The following is an 18,117-nucleotide window of genomic DNA, read 5'->3' as shown; positions in this document are numbered from 1 at the left end:
GGCCAGAGACTCGGTCAAGGTCCCTCAGCTGCTCAGTGGCAGAGCCGATCCTCAAACCTCCTTCTCCTAACCCCTGGGCCAATGTGCTTCCTGCTACCCCTGTGGTGATGCAGTCAAAGCTTGTCTGTCTCCCAGGAGTGTCCTACATGATTCCAAGTTTCAGAAAATGGAGAGACAGAGAGATGTTTTCCTCTCTCTCAATAAGAAGAATGTTTATGTGGGAAGAATACAAGGGGAGAAACTTGTGGGGACCTTTCCGGGTAACTTGATAGACACTACATTTATATAGCTCCTGAATTTCTTTTCCTACAGTTGGAAGACAATTAGAAAATAAAGGCGCATTTCCATTCATACTATTTGGGGTCTCAGATAAAGGGCAGAAGAGCTATTGGAAGCACTTAACAACATGCACGACCTTTTAAGTTGTTACGGTTGCTGGTTGTCAGATCAGAAGCCAGAGTGAAGGGCTGTCACCTTTGTGGTTTTGCAGCTGACACACTCAGCTCCATTGCTGTCCCCCTGCACCAGTGCTGCGAGCCTCACCCTGGGTGGCAGGACGAGGGTGGCATCTGGTAGATGTGTGTGGGGGCTCCTACTGAGCTTCCACTGAGCCCGTTCTCAGGAGCCCACTCAGAAATTGTCTTCTCACTCTCAAGACTCCAGACCAGGGGAAGAAGCAGTCAGAAGTCCCTGCCCAGGGCAGGAAGAGAGAGAACTGTCTGTCTTGAGAGTGAGGGCTTTCCTCGGACACTTTATCCACATGTGACCCTCCCTCAGTGTCGCTCTATACCTGGGGTACTTCCGCTCGCTCCTCTCGTTTGTTCTAACAGTTCTCACAATTTTCTTTGTGTTAGATGGCTTTAGGCCACATGCTTAAAAAATGACACCCCCCCCCTTCAAATTAGAGAAACATGCAGAAAGAGGCCGCCTTTCAAGTGGGAACTACCCATTAGCTGTCTACAGGATATGATGGATTGGCGATGAGAAGAAAGGAGAGTAGTAACCAGATGCGTCATTGTGTTTGCAAATTATTGTTTAGAATGCCCTGCAGATTCACGCCCTAGAAGGGGCACATTGCATTCATTCATTCTCTCACCCATGCATTCATCCCACAGGCCCTGTCTGCCAAGAATTGTGCTCATTGCTGGGAGTGCGCACAATAGAGATCTGACCCCTTCCCTTGGGGAGTATAATAGGAAAGGCCAACATTAATAAAATAATAATGTAAATCAACTGCTTACTGACAACGGGGACCAGGTACCACATTAGGAGACCCGGGAGTAGGGAGAATTCTAACTGGGAGATTCACCTTAGTTTGAACACACAGGGCAAGTGTCCCTGACCAGGTGTCAGAACTGAGACCTAGGAGCTGCACAGACATTATCCACAGGAGGGGAGGGGAGAGGAAGGGGGTATTCTAGGCAGAGACAGTGGCTCAGATAAGAGCCTTGAGCTGAGCCTGGAAGAAAGGGGTTCCAGCACTGTGCAGAGGGGCTGATGCTGGATGGAGTCCTAGCCTGAAAAACCGTCCCCACCCTCCTGACCCCCATGCAATACCTCCCTCCCTATGTTCAGGCTGCACACCCAACATGCAGGAAACACATTCCTGGTCTGAATGTGCTCACCACTTGGTGCTCCTTCTGGGGACGAAGTCAAACATTCTGGTCCCTCTGGCTCTTCCTGGGAGGCGGGCTCTATTGTCTCTCCTGAATGCATGTTGGACTCAGAATGAGGGCGGGGCCCGTCATTAGCTGTTTTAGCTTCACTAAGTCAGCTTAATTGCTCCCAGTCTCATTTGCCTCCTCTGTAAGGTGAAGATCTGTCTGCGCACGTAGAGGAGACTTCCCTGAGTGTCCAACCCACAGAAGTCGGTACTTACTCTCTAACACCCTAACTGATTTCTTCCTATGCACTAGTCCTTCTGCAGACTCTGTGATGGTTAAGGTTAGTGTTACATGTCAACTGGGCCAGGCTATTCCAATCGAACACTAATCTAGGCTGCTCTGTACACGTGATGAGTACCTACACTCAAAGGACACTATCCTAAATAATCTAGGTGGGCCTATTCTAATCAGTTGAAAGGTGTTCAGAGCAAAACCTTTGTATGAAAAGATATTGTGCTTCTAAAAGGCAGCATGAGCCCCTGCTCAGAATCCCCAGCCTGTAGGCCTGACCTGCAGGTCTCAGATGGGCCAGCCCCTACAATCACGTAAGCCAGTACTTTGAAAATCCATAGTTGGATATAGTGGTGCTGACCGATACATCCTCCAGTGAGAGTATGAGCTCCACGAGAGCAAAGCCCCGTTTGCCTGACCCACTGCTGCATCCCAGCGTCGAGAATAGTTCCCGGCACTCAGAGGACGCTCCAGAAATAAGTGCTACCTAAATGGATATTCACCAGAGGCCCTGGCGCTCCTCGCTGCCGGCACATGGCCACGAGTCCCATGGAGTCACTCTTCCTACGTTTCTTTCACATTCACTGCTTTTCTTTTCACAGTGCTGCTCTCTCATTCAAAATTCCATTATCATTTTTCTTTTTCCGTATTATTTCAATAACATCCAAACTGGTCTCCATGCCACCAGTCTCCTTCTGTTCTCTTCATCCCACTCTTTCTGGCCTGATTCATCTTCTTAAAATAAAGGAAGAGTGACTGACATCACCCCTTTGTTCCATTCTGTGCTGTGCTAGGAGCTGGGGACAGAGATGAATAAGACGACATCCCTCTTTTCAAGACAGGGCCACAGTCCTTCTGTGGTCCCCTGGGAACTAAAATGTGAAGGCCACACTCTTGGATCTGTTTTCTGGTTGTTTGATGTCAGGTACATTTTAGCTCTCTGAGACTCAGATCCTTACTTGTGACAGTTTATCTTATAGATGCGGAGTTCACAGGTGAATAAGTGTGTGTGTGAATACAAGAGAGGAAATAAATAATGCTCACAAAGCTTAAACCAGAAGTCTGGGTCCTCATTAATTACAAGCTACTATTAATCTTATCAATACCACTATTGCATCTTGTTTTTAAATATTACATTAGTCCTTGATTTCTGTTCTTCAGAATTATCTTTCTAATGTTGAAAGCAAGTAACTGGAAACTTTTTAAAAATCAAAGAAAGAACTAAAGACCAAAATAAAAGTGCTGATATGATACATAGGGTGATCACACTGATTATTAGCTAACATTTTTAGCACCGTATTTCTTGTGTTAACCATTAAATACTAAGACTAGATCTTTGTACTTGGATTGCAAAACAATCTGCCCTCCCAAATGAAAGAAAAGTAAAAGTTACTGGACTAAATAAATAAACAAATGAATAGGTAAAGAATCTGAAATTTACTGAAATGCACCAACAGTTTAGTGACCATCTTTAGGGCATAGTCACCCTGTTTGTAGGATTCTCAGTAGAGCACCATCCCTTCTCATGTTGTAACAAAGGCTGCGTGAGGACGTTCATTCATAAGAACAAAGCACAAGGCATTCCATCGCTCAGGAATCTTGCCAAGCTGGACATGCTACAGGGGGTTGACCAAATTCTTCTCCTTTATTCACCCAAAGGAAGCAAACATTTGAAAAGCGTTCTTCAAACACCTGACAAAACATGGTGTCAACAGCTGCATAATGATGCAGAAAGGGTTATGAATGATAAAATAAGTCCTCACATTTTTAGCAGGGCTGAAAACCCATTTCACCATCTAGTGATTCTCGTTTTCTGTTGTCTTTTCACCTGTATGTGTGAATCCCAACCCAGTAAAATGGCATTCTTTTCGTCCACTTAGAGGAGAAAGGTGTTCCGGCCTTGCCATCTCATTCCCTTTTGGACCCTGCCACTTGCCACCGAGGTTAGGGTCCCATGGTGTCCCTTTGGCACCAATGCAAGCTGTTTCATTCTCGTCGGGAAATGGTCATCAAAGAGCGTGAGTCACGAGGACCTACGAATCCCACTCTCCCAGCCCACAAGAACTATTTAAATAAGACATAGACAGTACGTCTATGGGTAGTCCAGATGTTTCTTCAGAGCCTCTGAATTTTATTTGCAAAGTTGTGAGTGAAATAAGAGTAGATTTTTGATGAATAAAACTAATTTAATTGAATTAATAAAGCAATACTTACTGGTTACTGAATGCCTACCATGTTCCAGGCATGTAACATATATTAACTCACAATAGCACCAAAAGGTAAAAATTATCATTCCCATTTTATGGAGGAGGAGGCTGAACCCATTAAGGTAAATTAACTTACCCCTAGAGCTGGTAAGCTGCAGAGGTAGGATTCAAACCCAGTTCCGGCCCAGTCCTACGGCCTGTGTCTTTGCCGGACTCTGCACTCCACTGCCCTTCCCCTCCCAATAAACTGTCACGGGCAGGTGTGGGCGAGTTGGAGAAATTCAAATGTTTGTTCTTTCTAAATGTATTTCTTGTGCACTGCTTCAAATAGGCAGTATCTTAGTTACAAAGGGTGGCGATCAGGCAAAACCAAAGGGAAAGGCGATCTGCCTCTTGATGTATTCACTTGGCTACAGAAGGGCCAGGCTGTCATATCGTGGCCTCAGCAGGCCCGTCCTTAGATAATAGTCTGCTTGATTTACACGCGAAGAAAGTAACACTGCCACTGGTGCTCTGCACTCCCCTTCTCCACAGCACAGTGGACCTGGGCAATGGGAAGCGGACAGCCCATCACCTCTCCACCAAATGTTCAAGTTCGAACAGTGCAGTGCCCCAGAAAGTAACATCCACTATTTTGCCAAAGCTCTTCTCGGCCTAGTCTGGCTTTTCTTTCTGGCCTTAGCTTTCTAAAATACCAATGAGTAGGATATCTCTCCCCAGGCTTTCTCTTCCTTCCTTCCTTCCTTCCTTCCTTCCTTCCTTCCTTCCTTCCTTCCTTCCTTCCTTCCTTCCTTCCTCCCTCCCTCCCTCCCTCCCTCCCTCCCTCCCTCCCTCCTGTTCTCTTCCCTTCCTTTCCCTCCCTCGCTCCCTCCCTCCCTCTCTTTTCTTTTTTCTTTTCTTTTTCTTTCTTTCTCTCTCTTTCTTTCTCTCTCTCTCTCTTTCCTTCCTTTCTTCCTTCCTTCTTCTTAGCTTTCTAAAATACCAATGAGTAGGATATCTCTCCCCAGACTTTTTCCTTCCTTCCTTCCTTCCTTCCTTCCTTCCTTCCTTCCTTCCTTCCTTCCTTCCTTCCTTCCTTCTTCCCTCCCTCCTTCCTTCCCTCCTTCCTTTCTCTCTCTCTCTCTTTCTTTTCTTTTTGTGTGACAGAGACAGAGAAAGAGACAGAGAGAAGGACAGATAGGGATAGACAGACAGGAAGGGACAGAGATTAGAAGCATCAATTCTTCGTTGTGGCTCCTTAGTTGTTCATTGATTTCTTTTTCATGTGTGCTTTGACCAAGGGGCTACAGCAGAGCCAGTGACACCTTGCTCAAGCCAGTGACCCTGGACTCAAGCCAGCACCCTTGGGCTTCAAGCCAGTGACCTTTGGGCTCAAGCCAGCGACCATGGGGTCATGTCTGTGATTCCACGCTAAAGCCAATGACGCTGTGCTCAATCTGGTGAGCCCTCACTCAAGCTGGATGAGCCCACACTCAAGCCGGTGACCTTGAGGTTTCAAACCTGGGTCCTCTACATCCCAGTCCAATGTTCTATCCACTGCACCACTGCCTGGTCAGGCTCTCTCCAGACTTTTCATGCTTCTACGGCTCCCACTGCCCATAGCACAGAGTCAAAATGCTGGAGGCAGCACACGAGGGAAGTTCATCCAACCTGCCTTGTCACATCTGCCAGTGCCTGTTCACCCCACACTCTCACTGGAACTCTGCAACATCCTTTTCACTTTTTTTTTTGGAGGGGCTGTGGCAAATCTTGTTCATATTTCAACTCACAGCTTCAGATGTCCCTTCTCCTCCCTGGCCAACCCACCTCTCTTTTCCAAACCCTGCCAGAGACAGTCAGTTTCCTTTCCTTCCTCTCTGTTTTTGGCCTGCATACGTTGCAGCTGATGAGAATGCACTCTGGTTTCCGGGGTGTGCAGACCAGGCCTCAGCTTTGTGGTCTTGGGTGTTCTATGACAATGCCCTTTAATTGTCACAACAACCCTTTGAAGTATAATTATTGTCAGGGATACTCTTTCAGAGGATTGTTATGACAATCAAAAGACAAAGGACATAGACACTTAGAATACTACCTGGCACTTAAGAGGCTAGAGCATCATGATGTTTTGTGTTTTCTTATTTGTTTGTTTTGAATCACTTATTTAAATATAGGTAGAATTACAAATATTTTAACTACTGGTACCACTTGGGCACTGACCAATTAGAATGCATGCCATCTATAAACAGTGAGCACAGCCCTACCAGGCTCTGTGGTCACCTTCATTTCTTTTTTTTTTTTTTTTCTGAAGCTGGAAACAGGGAGAGACAGTCAGACAGACTCCCGGGATCCACCCGGCACGCCCACCAGGAGCGAAGCTCTGCCCACCAGGGGGCGATGCTCTGTCCCTCCGGGGCATCGCTCTGTAGCGACCAGAGCCACTCCAGCGCCTGGGGCAGAGGCCAAGGAGCCATCCCAAGCGCCCGGGCCATCTTTGCTCCAATGGAGCCTTGGCTGAGAGAGGGGAAGAGAGAAACAGAGAGGAAGGAGAGGGGGAGGGGTGGAGAAGCAGATGGGCGCTTCTCCTGTTGTGCCCTGGCTAGGAATCAAACCCGGGACTTCTGCACGCCAGGCCAATGCTCTACCACTGAGCCAACTGGCCAGGGCCCGTTTCTTACACTATGTCCTGAGTGAGCCTGTGATACATTCGACAGCAGAGATGAAGAGTTTCTATTTGCAAAACCTAGGAGTGTACCTGTCGTGTGTGCTCAGTATGGCTTGCTGACAAAAAGATTTCCTTACGTTCCTATTTCCCAGGTCATTTCATTCACAGTGATGCAGCTCCTTGCAGGCAGCCTTCTGCAGCCGAGCATAGCCTGGGAGTTCTCTTCATTGTTATGGATCCTGAAAACATGGAAGACTCCTGCCTTCTCCTGGGAGCCAGTGACCATGCACGAGGACATTACAGGCATTGTTGAGCCCTGACTGCCTGGGAGATAGCACACGAGGCTGCTGCTTCTGTGCAAATCTCATTCTGGCACATCAATTTATGGATCTGGGCACAGGCATTACTTGGTTGGAATGCCTAAAATGGCAGCGGTGACGGTGCTTACCCACTGCTGACTGAGCCCGGACATAGTGAATGAACGCTGCATATGAGAAACGTACACTACTCCTATCCAGGGAACAAAGGAAATCTAATAAATTGCTCTCGTTGGTGTTCTAATTGGTCGAACTGCTCCTAAAATCAAGAGAATTCCATGAGAACTTCACCAGCATCTTGACTGCCATGACTTTGAAAATCACATGGAAATCATTGGCTTTTTCTGTGCATTATCTTTGGCTGGCCCCTACCCGTGCGCGTGGTCTAATTTTAGCAGCCCAGGATCTCAATGTATATTTCCCACTGGGCGGTATTACACAAACCACTAGGTTCAACCCTCATCCCTGTCACTCAGAAGAGAGCCCTGGTATAGAGTGGATGCGGTATTTCTCAGTCAGACACGAGGAAGCTCGAGAAGTAATATTTCTGTGTATTGTTAAAGAGATTCCAAAACTGACACCAAAACTAATCATTACTAGGAATTCAGGGCTCTGAGACAAAGTGGGAAAATTAACAGAAAGTAACACGTTCCTTAATGCACAGAGGTTATATAGAACTACTTTATCAGAGCGTTGTGATAGGTGCTGGGGCGTACAGAGATGAATCAGACACGCAGCTTGTTGGTGAGGTGCTTTTAATACAGAATTAATAGGCTCATAGGAAGATGCATAGGCCATACTGTGTGAAGGCTAAAAAGGGGTTCATTCTTAATCTTGGATGACTGTCCTGGGATAACCTCTTACTGTCTCTGAGCCTTACTTCCTTCATTTATCAAATAAGGCTAATGATAGTATCTATCTGAGGCACTCATTAATATGGTTCATCCAATATACTTGGACCATATCTTTTAGGCACATGAGAAGATGACAGGTTCTCCTGATGGCAGCTATGACCAAGTGGCTAACTCTGGCCACGATGCTATGAAAACAACAGATTTCACTTCAAACCATGGCATTCGTTACTGACCTGTCAATGAACAATGTGGTGATGGTGACTGCTTTGTGGGTCCAACTGACACTCAACAGGCACAGAACATTAGTAAGAAGGCCCTGGCTGGTTTGCTCAGTTGTTTACAGTGTTGTCCTGAAACACCAAGCTTGCAAGTTCAATCCTCAATCAGGGTACATATGGGAAGTGACCAATGAATGAAAAACTAAATGGAACAACAAATGAATGCCTCTCTCTCTCTCCCCCTTCCTCTTTCTGTCTTTCTAAAATCAATCAATAAAAACAAAGGAAAAAAACGTAAGAACTCTTTGTTGTGTTAAGCCACTCAGAGTTGGAGGGTTTTTTTGTTGTTTTGTTTATTTTTGCTGCAGCAAAACCTAGCCTAGCCTGACTAGTAAAATACCCTACAGGTTATTGGAAGAACCAAAAACTTGTTTGCAAAGTACTTAGTGTTCAGTAGGTCAGAGTGACATTAACTATTTTAAGTGATATAAGTACAACATGTAAAGAAAATGACAGGTCATAAATAGATACAAGTAAAAGTGCCACTGAATTCAAGGAAAGGCAGTTACTTTGTGAGAAAATTAGGAAACAGGAGGATGGGAAGAGCTTTGATGTGTGGAGACTGGACGAGAGAAACCCAGGAGAAGGGGCTGACATGGTTCAAGGCATAGCTGCACCTTGTGACGTGCAGGACAAACTCAGCTGGGTGGAAAGCTGGACAATTTTAGAAGAACATGCAATCCAGTTGGAACGTGTGGGTCCACATCAGCATTCGGAAATAATCTAGATGGACCGAGTGGAAAAGACGTACGAATAGTGAGGTAACAATCATGGATGTGAGCCAGACTGTATCATTCCTTCTGATGATGAATATCTTGTCATGATTTCCTTTCATACTGTCCCGTCTTTCTACGTGTGCTGTAGAGAAAGTCCCTACAGGGTCACCATGTTGTATTTTGGGGCTCGGTGTGGAGCAGGTCAGTTAAGCAGACATGGCCGCTCCTGCCACAGACGCCATTCGATTGGACCGCTCCGTGAGGGCAACTCTGCTAGTGCGCTTCATCTGGAAAGTGTGGACCAATTACGAGAAACGGCTGTTTCCCCCGATTCCCTCCATTTAGGTTATGCAAACATTATGTCAGAAAGAAAAAGAAGAAAAAGGAAGGGGGAAAAAAGAGCTGTCACAGAACCAGTAGTGACCGTGCTCTGGCTTTCTGTAAACACGACTGCTTTGTCTTGGCAAGCTAAGATGCTATGCCAGCAGGTTTACTGGATGGAGGAAATAAAAGGATACAATAAAGTAAATTACTGCTCACCGTACCAGCGGGGCACTGCCCTCGCTCTGGGAAGAGGACGGGTCTGTTTTCAGGCCCATAATCACAAGCTGGGAGAAAGTGAACTCCTTAACCGCTTGAGTAGTGAGTTTCTTTCATGCTCGCTGACCACCACCCCTCACCCCGGGAGTGAGGTTTTTTTTTCCCCCAAAATTGAAATTGGTTCCAGTTATTGTTTTATTGACTTAAAATCATGTTTGTTTGATAACCAATTTATGGAAACACAAAGAACATACACTTGCTTTTTTTAATGTTGCCATCGTACATGTACGATCGTACTCTGGATGGGCAGGAGGCATGAGGACGTACGTACAGGAACGTTCGTGCTACTCGGAGGGTTAACCGCGGGCTAGATTTGATTCAGTGTGCTTGGGGCTCTGGGACATTTGGCTTAGAGGAAAATGAAGGTTTCTGAGGCAGATCTTTAGCCAAAACCATATTCTCAGAGAGTTGAGAACACAGCAGAGCACCCTTATAGCACAGGGGAGGGTGGGGCTAAGGTGACCATGCAAGGGGACAGGGGACAGACTGGCTCCACAGTCAGAAAACCTGGCTTTGCTTTGGGCCCTGTAAACAAACTCTCTGAGTTAGGTTATTTTTATCTATTATCTATCATCTATCTATCTATCTATCTATCTATCTATCTATCATCTATCTATTAAAAATAATGAGGCAGTAATGGTATCTGCTGTATCTATACTATAGGCTACCGTGATATCAATTAGCTATTATATGTAAAAGAGCTTTGCAAACAGGAACATTTTATTTCACCCAGTTAAAGTATTATGACAAACAGCCACTTATTTCACCCAGGTGGCCATAGTATTGCATTTAAACAGCAGTAAAGGAAAAACAACAAAATGTTAAAAAAAAAACTAAGACACTGCCTCAGATCCTCCTGCTACTGAACTCAGTTTCTTTCTTTCTTAGCTGTAGTGGAAGAAATCGATCCTCTGGGAATGCCAGTGAGGAGGGCATCGCCCCGCCCTCCTTTGTAGCCAGTCTCACTCACTCCTCTGGCTTCTGGTGGAGGGAGACTGTGCTGAAAACCTGACCCCGATCTAATTATATCTTTTGGCTGGAGCAGCAAAGCGGGTTGGCATTCGTCCCGTCTGTCTAGTTGATTAATATAACTGGGGATCAGGACATTTGAAGTCAGAATGCCGTATTTAACAAGGTTATTATAGTTCAGGACTTCTTTCCTAAGGCAGCATTTGCTCTGCTGAAAAGACGACAAAGTAACACATCAGACATCATTTTTCAGTTCTGCCATCTCCTTTCATGTCCTCTTTCTTTAATTCCTTTGATCAAATGATGCACCTAATTTTGGGCTGGGTATGCATACACATCCAAAGTAATCAAAGAAAAAATCATTAGAAAACACCATCAGCACACTTTGGACTTAAAATTTGTCATTTTGACTAAGGCACAAAGTGAACTTTTTTTTTAAGTGTACAGCATAGCTTCTTTGGTCCTTTAAAGTTTTTTTCAGCAATTGAAGTGTGTATATATGTCCACACTACTCAGATGAAGGTATACAGTTTTCATCACCCTGGGAGAGCTCTCCTGCCCTTACCAGTCAATACCCACTCTGCCACCATTATGACATCTGTCAGCATCAATAAGCTTTGCTTGTGATTAAATTTATATAAATAGGATCATAAAGCACATATTCTTCTTCTTACCTGGGTTTCTTTTGCTCAACATAATGTTTTCAGGCTCACATGTGTTTTGATTTATACTTCTTAATATACGTTGAGTAATATTCCATTTCATGTATGTAGCCCAATTTGTTTATACATTTTTCTGTTGTTAGACATTTGAGTTGTTTTCCTTTTTTGGCTATTATGAATAAATGTGCAATGACAAGTCTTATACAAGTGTTTCTGTGGACGTATGCATTCATTTTTCCTGGGTATATATCTAAGACCAGAACTGATAGGTCAGAGGATAGTATATGTTTAACTTTAGTAGAAACTGTCAGATTTCCAAAGCAGTTGAGCCATTTTAAGTTCCCATCATGCTATATAACTTTTAATTTGGCAAAGTATGTAAAGTTATGTTCTTGTAAGTATGAGTTTTTTAATAATGGTTTCCAAACAATGACTATTGAATGGGAGCCTTACAATAACATAAATATGAGATATGTTTTTTTAAATGTAGTTAATCAAGGTTATTTTATTTCTTGATAGGGAAGCATAAAGAGAATGAGATAAAACTGAGCAAAGATAAAAATGTATAAATCTATAAAATTTTTACTGTTAATCAAAAAGCATTATCAAAGTATTAAAATATTTAAATGAAAAAAATGCTACTTATTAAAACTATGAAAACAAAAATTTAAAAATAGTTAACATTGCCTGACCAGGCGGTGGCACAGTGGATAGACCATCAGACTGGGATGCAGAGGACCCAGGTTCGAGACCCCGAGATCGCCAGCTTGAGTGTGGGCTCATCTGGTTTGAGCAAAAGCTCACCAGCTTGGACCCAAGGTCGCTGGCTCGAGCAAGGGGTTACTCAGTCTGCTGAAGGCCCACAGTCAAGGCACATATGAGAAAGCAATCAATGAACAACTAAGGTGTTGCAATGCGCAACAAAAAACTAATGATTGATACTTCTCATCTCTCCGTTCCTATCTGTCTGTTCCTATCTATCCCTCTCTCTGACTCTCTGTTTCTGTAAAAAAAAAAAAAAAAAGTTAAAAAAGTTAACATCGCATTTTATCACTTCTCGTCATACCATTTACTATATCCCCCCCCTTAACATCTTTAAAATTAGTAAGCATCTCAAAATAGACAGACAGCCAACTAAATGGAAGAGGATATTTTTAAACAACAGCTCAGATAAGGGCCAAATATCCAAAATATACAAAGAACTAACAAAACTTAACAACAAACAAGCAAATAATCCAATAAAAAAAATGAGAAGAAAACATGAACAGATATTTCTCCCAAGAAGAAATATAAATGGCCAATAGGTATATGAAAAGATGCTCATCTTCACTAGCTATTCGAGAAAAGCAAATCAAAACTACAATGAAATACCACCTCACACTTGTTAGATTAGCTATTATCAACAAGACAGGTAATAACAAGTGTTGGAGAGGCTGTGGAGAAAAAGGAACCCTCATTCACTGCTGTGGGAATGTAAAGTAGTACAACCATTATGGAAGAAAGTGTGGTGGTTCCTCAAAAAATTAAGAATAGAACTACCATATGACCCAGCAATCCCTCTACTGGGTATCTACCCCCAAAACTTGAAAACATGGGTACATAAAGACTCATGCAGCCCTATGTTCATCACATCATTGTTCACAGTGGCCAAGACATGGAAACAACTAAAATGTTCTTCAATAGATGATTGGATAAAGAATATGTGGTACATATACACTATAGAATACTACTCAGCCATAAGAAATGATGATATAGTATCATTTACGACAATGTAGATGGAACTTGAGAACATTATACTGAGTGAAATAAGTAAATCAGAAAAAACTAAGAACTGTATGATTTTATACATAGGTGGGGCACAAAATTGAGACTCATGGACATAGATAAGAGTGCAGTGTTTACCAGGGGGAGGGGAAGGGACGAGAGAGAAGGGGTGGGTAAGGGGAGGAGCATAAAGAAAACCAAATAAAAGGTGACAGAGGACAATTTGACTTTGGGTGATTCGATTAAAACATAATTAAATGTCAAAATGATGTGGAGATGTTTTCTCTAAATCGACGTACTTTAGTTGACCAATGTCACCCCATTAAAATTAATTGTCTAAATAAAAAAATTGGCATGCATCTTACAATCAATTACAATTTAGAGTTAATATGATATTATATATAAAGACCTTGAATTAGTCAACAGTAATATCTCAGAGAAATCAAAGACATGGGAATGAAAACTAATGCTGCCTTTACACTTGGCTATCAGATGAGAAAGATGTGTAAGATGGCACTACCTCACAGTTCCACAGTGTCACCAACATAAGCATTCACATGCACCACTAGTGAGGTGTAAACTATTACCGCCTTTCAAGAAAGCAGTTGGACAAAACTTATCAAGGTCCTTTAAAATCACTTTGATCCAGTAAGTTCATTTTTAGGACTAAATTCTAATAATGGGCTACTCTGCCACCACCAAGATACTTAAAAATGATTTCTAATTATGAAAAAATGCTCACTTTTTTTTTTTTTGTATTTTTTCGAAGCTGGAAACGGGGAGACAGTCAGACAGACTCCCGCATGCGCCCGACCGGGATCCACCCGGCACGCCCACCAGGGGCCGACGCTCTGCCCACCAGGGGGCGATGCTCTGCCCCTCCGGGGCATCGCTCTGTCGTGACCAGAGCCACTCTAGCGCCTGGGGCAGAGGCCAAGAAGCCATCCCCAGCGCCCGGGCCATCCCCGCTCCAATGGAGCCTCGGCTGCGGGAGGGGAAGAGAGAGACAGAGAGGAAGGAGAGGGGGAGGGGTAGAGAAGCAGATGGGCGCTTTTCCTCTTGTGCCCTGGCTGGGAATCGAACCCAGGACCTTTGCACACCAGGCCGACGCTCCACCACTGAGCCAACCGGCCAGGGCCAAATGCTCACTTTTTAATATTAAATAAAAAGTAGAATAAAAATTTTATTAATGGCAAGACTCTACAACTTTTAATGTATATGTGACAATATTTAACAACATGCAATGCATAACAATATATATGCTATTTATATACATGTATTAAAAAATTAAATACACTAATATTAATAATAATTATTTCTGGGTGGTGAGATTTTTTTTGTTCGTTTAGTTCGGTACACTTTCCTCTATTGTCAAAATGTCATAATTAGCAAGAAAACCTTGAAAGTTATTTTAAAAATCACTTCTCTAAGCAAACAGAGTGCCCCATAATCTAACTTGCGTAACATGGGCTTGAAAGAGTAACTCAAACCTTATGAAAACCAGCCAGCATTTATCATTCTTTTCAAATAAAGCCACTTGGGAGAATATCTGTTCCTAATCAAGCCTGTGTCGCAGGCACGCAGGGTAGAGTCAGGACAGACGCTGCTGCCCTGCGAGAAAGCCTTCCTTTGTCTCCCGCTTCACGAGTTATAGGACTCATGCTCAGAATCCTGATCATGTTTCAGCATTTTGTAAATTTCTTTTACTCATAAAGAGATTGGAATTTTCTGTCCACACAGACATTCAGTTCACTTGAATCATCTAAAAATCAGACTGGCCCCTAGGGAAAACTTCTTAAGGGGCTAGTGTTTATATTTCGTGTTTTCAATAAAAAAGTTGGCTGTGACGCTTAGTATTTTCAAATATTAAAATGATGTCCATTTTCTTCTTTACATCAGATTGTAATTCTTCTTTATGTCATGTTGTTTCCAATGATCATGTCATGTCTGGCAAGAAGTGTGAATGAAAGTCCCCTCCCCACAACCCACCCACCCCCTACAAAGAGAAGTTCCCAGATGAATATCAGCATCCAATTGTGATGTCACCTTGAGCTGTCATTAAAGGATCCAAAACATGGATCGCACAGTAGAGTTACAGGAGAGTCAGGGGAGGCTATGAACTGCCCAGGTGGGTTTGGTTGGAGCAGACAATATGAGCAAGGAAACTCTCTGGGACACACTGACCAAACAGCCTTCCAGGGAGGCGCAGTGGACGCCAGCCGCCCAATGAGTGTACTACTGTGCTCTCGCCTGCATTAGATCAGCGAATCTCATTTATTTGACTTTAACGAGGCTGGGCCGTGGCAGGCAAGTCACTCTGGAAGTCTTACAATATGTGCTTGTTTAGAAAGCTCTACAAATGGATCTCTTCACTGTTTGCTGTGTGCTTTATACTACATGTCTCCCAGAGCTACTTCTCCGGTAGAAGAAAATGCCATCTGCCTTTGGGGACAGGAGTTAATGGATTCTGGGATTTGTGGAAGCAATTAACAATAAGGTTCATGTTAAAAATATGCCAGTCACATCAACTAAAAAAGAAAAGCAGTTGTCTGACTGGTTAGATAGATGGGGATGAGCTGCGTGTCTTTGTCAATGGTAGACGCATGGTACATAACAGCCCTTCAAAGAATCTGCTGAAACTACGTAGTAGACCGAAACTGGGCTTTGACTTAACAGCCGTTGAAAAATTCTTATTTCAATAATTTTCAGGCCTTATCGCTCTTAGGTTCTATCCGACTCAGATATTAAAATGCTACTAAGGAATTTCTTTGCCATTTAGGTTATCTATGACCCCAATTTGCACTGACAAGCTTCATTTGTCCGTTTACTATTAATTAGTAACTGCACTTTAATGGTAACCCCTCATTCTGGTTTTGGCTTTTAATCTGGCATATTACTGTGTTTCAATCTCCATTTCATCTTTGTCAACAGGAATACTGTTAGTGATGTTCTGATCTCTGTAAAAATGTAGGCTTAGGTGTCAAAGGAAAACATATATCTTGTATGTCCCAAATTACCAAAGAGAGCTCATATACTGATACAATTGAAATTTAGTCTCATTCCTAAAACAGAGAGAGAAGAAAGAGGAAGGGAAGCACAGCATTTATATACAGAATCAAGCAAGTATCTACTCAAAATGGGATTGTGCCTCAATGAGCCAGTTATCGGAGTGTTCTGGGCCAACGTAACTCAGAAGAACATTTCCAAACGCTAAGCTGAAGTTGGTCATCAAGTATTTTGAGTGATAGAGGAAGTCTATCTCAGTGCTTGAACTCCATTTCTTCTGTTCTGGCGTCAGAGCAATAGTGTGCTAGCCGCTCAATTTTTTTCTATTGTTTAGAACCCAAATGAAAAGATATGAGCATGTTTTAAATAGAAGCAAATACAGAGGTATCTACCAGTCACCAACCGATACAGGCAGCCATTTACAACTCTTCCAAATGCTGAGCTGGGGTTCCCTCCCAAATCCCTCCTGACCAGGTCCTTCTCCCTGCCCCCCCCACCAGGTCCTTCTCCCTGCCCCCCCCCCCCCCCACTCCTCTTCAGGCCTCCGCCACTTCCTACCTCGGCTCTACAACAGGCTTGAGGAAAGAGTGAAGAGAGGGAATGTACAAAATGGAGTCACTTTAACCAAGCTGCTATAATGATTAACATTATGAAAGTCGTGGCATGAGGAAGGACTCTATTCCTGTTTTCACTCGTTGGAAAACTTAAACATTTTTTTTTAACTTTCCAGTCCTACCTTAATGCATAGATATACATCTGGGCCTGCAGATAACTTAACACTCATATTACTCACTGAAAGACTCACATATCCAGGCCACATGATTACACCCCAAAATACTCACACATCCATCCACCTGACATCCATTATCCAGACCACTGGACATGACCAGACCTCCTGGTACTCATCTCCCGGACCACCTGGTATCCATCATCCAGGGTGTCTGACATCTGACTGATAACCATCCCGCACCAATTTCTATAGGGCTAAGAATGCTGGACTGATAATTCTCAGGAATGTACTTTTTACTTTAAGAGCTTTGTACTTTTCTTTCTTCTTTGGAACACTATTTGGGTTTCTGCTTGAATCAGTGTTTCCAGCATAACTTTTTTTCTTAATCTCAAATCAGCATTTAATAACTACAGTATAAAAACACCCCCTTGCTTGGGAGAAATGCAATTATTCCATACATGAATTGCTGTGGCAAGTATCCACCGAGAAGGGTACAAAATATTAAGAAAAGACACATGGCAGTTTTCCTAAGGGTTATTCATACAGAAATTCCTTTGATTGCACCAGCCAACTCAGTCCTCTTGTAAGGAGCCCAAAGGTACAACACACATTTTTACATTTTTAGTTTTCTGTGAATCTACGTACCTTGTTGCAGAAGTGCAATTTAATAAATAGAGGACTGGAGTATATTTCAATTAATCCTCCCCCCAAATAATTTTTCTTGTCACACTTCTGATACACTTAGTGAATTTAAAGTTGCACTCACTGAAAAGTACGTGGAGTCAAGCTAATCTGTCTGCATAATTAAAAATAGACTTATCAGAATGAATGATTAAGGGGCAGGAGTAGAAGCAGACAGCTTAGAGAGAGGCTACTGCAGAAAGACAGTAAAGCATGAAGATGTAATGACGTGGTGATGGCACTAGGAACAGTAATGGTTCTAATAATGGTGATAAGAATAACGTCACAGGCCCTGGCCGGTTGGCTTAGTGGTAGAGCGTTGGCCTGGCATGCAGAAGTCCCGGGTTCAATTCCCAGCCAGGGCACACAGGAGAAGTGCCCATCTGCTTCTCCACCCCTCCCCCTTTCCTTCCTCTCTGTCTCTCTCTTCCCCTCCCGCAGCCAAGGCTCCGTTGGAGCAAAGATGGCCTGGGCGCTGGGGATGGCTCCTTGGCCTCTGCCCCAGGCGCTAGAGTGGCTCTGGTCGCAACAGAGCGAGGCCCCGGAGGGGCAAAGCATCGCCCCCTGGTGGGCGTGCCGGGTGGATCCTGGTTGGGCGCATGCAGGAGTCTGTCTGACTGTCTCTCCCCGTTTCCAGCTTCAGAAAGATACCAAAAAAAAAAGAATAACGTCACATTATATTGTAATGATAGCAATAATAATAACTATCGATGTGTACAATTTTTACTTGGCAGGTTTTGAATTAAATATGTAAAGACCAATTTTTAGTTAGATAAATTAGATTCCTGAATCAAAAT

At 43.4% G+C, this 18,117-nt stretch overlaps 1 protein-coding gene across 2 annotated transcripts in view; it reads right to left on the bottom strand.

Moving 5' to 3' along the window:
• RNF150 (ring finger protein 150) overlaps positions 1-18,117 on the bottom strand; it is a 189,064-nt gene that overhangs the window by 42,228 nt on the left and 128,719 nt on the right. The gene's annotated exons all lie outside the window — the stretch shown is intronic.

Source organism: Saccopteryx bilineata, chromosome 1, assembly GCF_036850765.1.
Source record: "Saccopteryx bilineata isolate mSacBil1 chromosome 1, mSacBil1_pri_phased_curated, whole genome shotgun sequence".
NCBI classification, from domain to species: domain Eukaryota; kingdom Metazoa; phylum Chordata; class Mammalia; order Chiroptera; family Emballonuridae; genus Saccopteryx; species Saccopteryx bilineata.
This window is presented reverse-complemented; position numbering and strand designations above follow the sequence as displayed.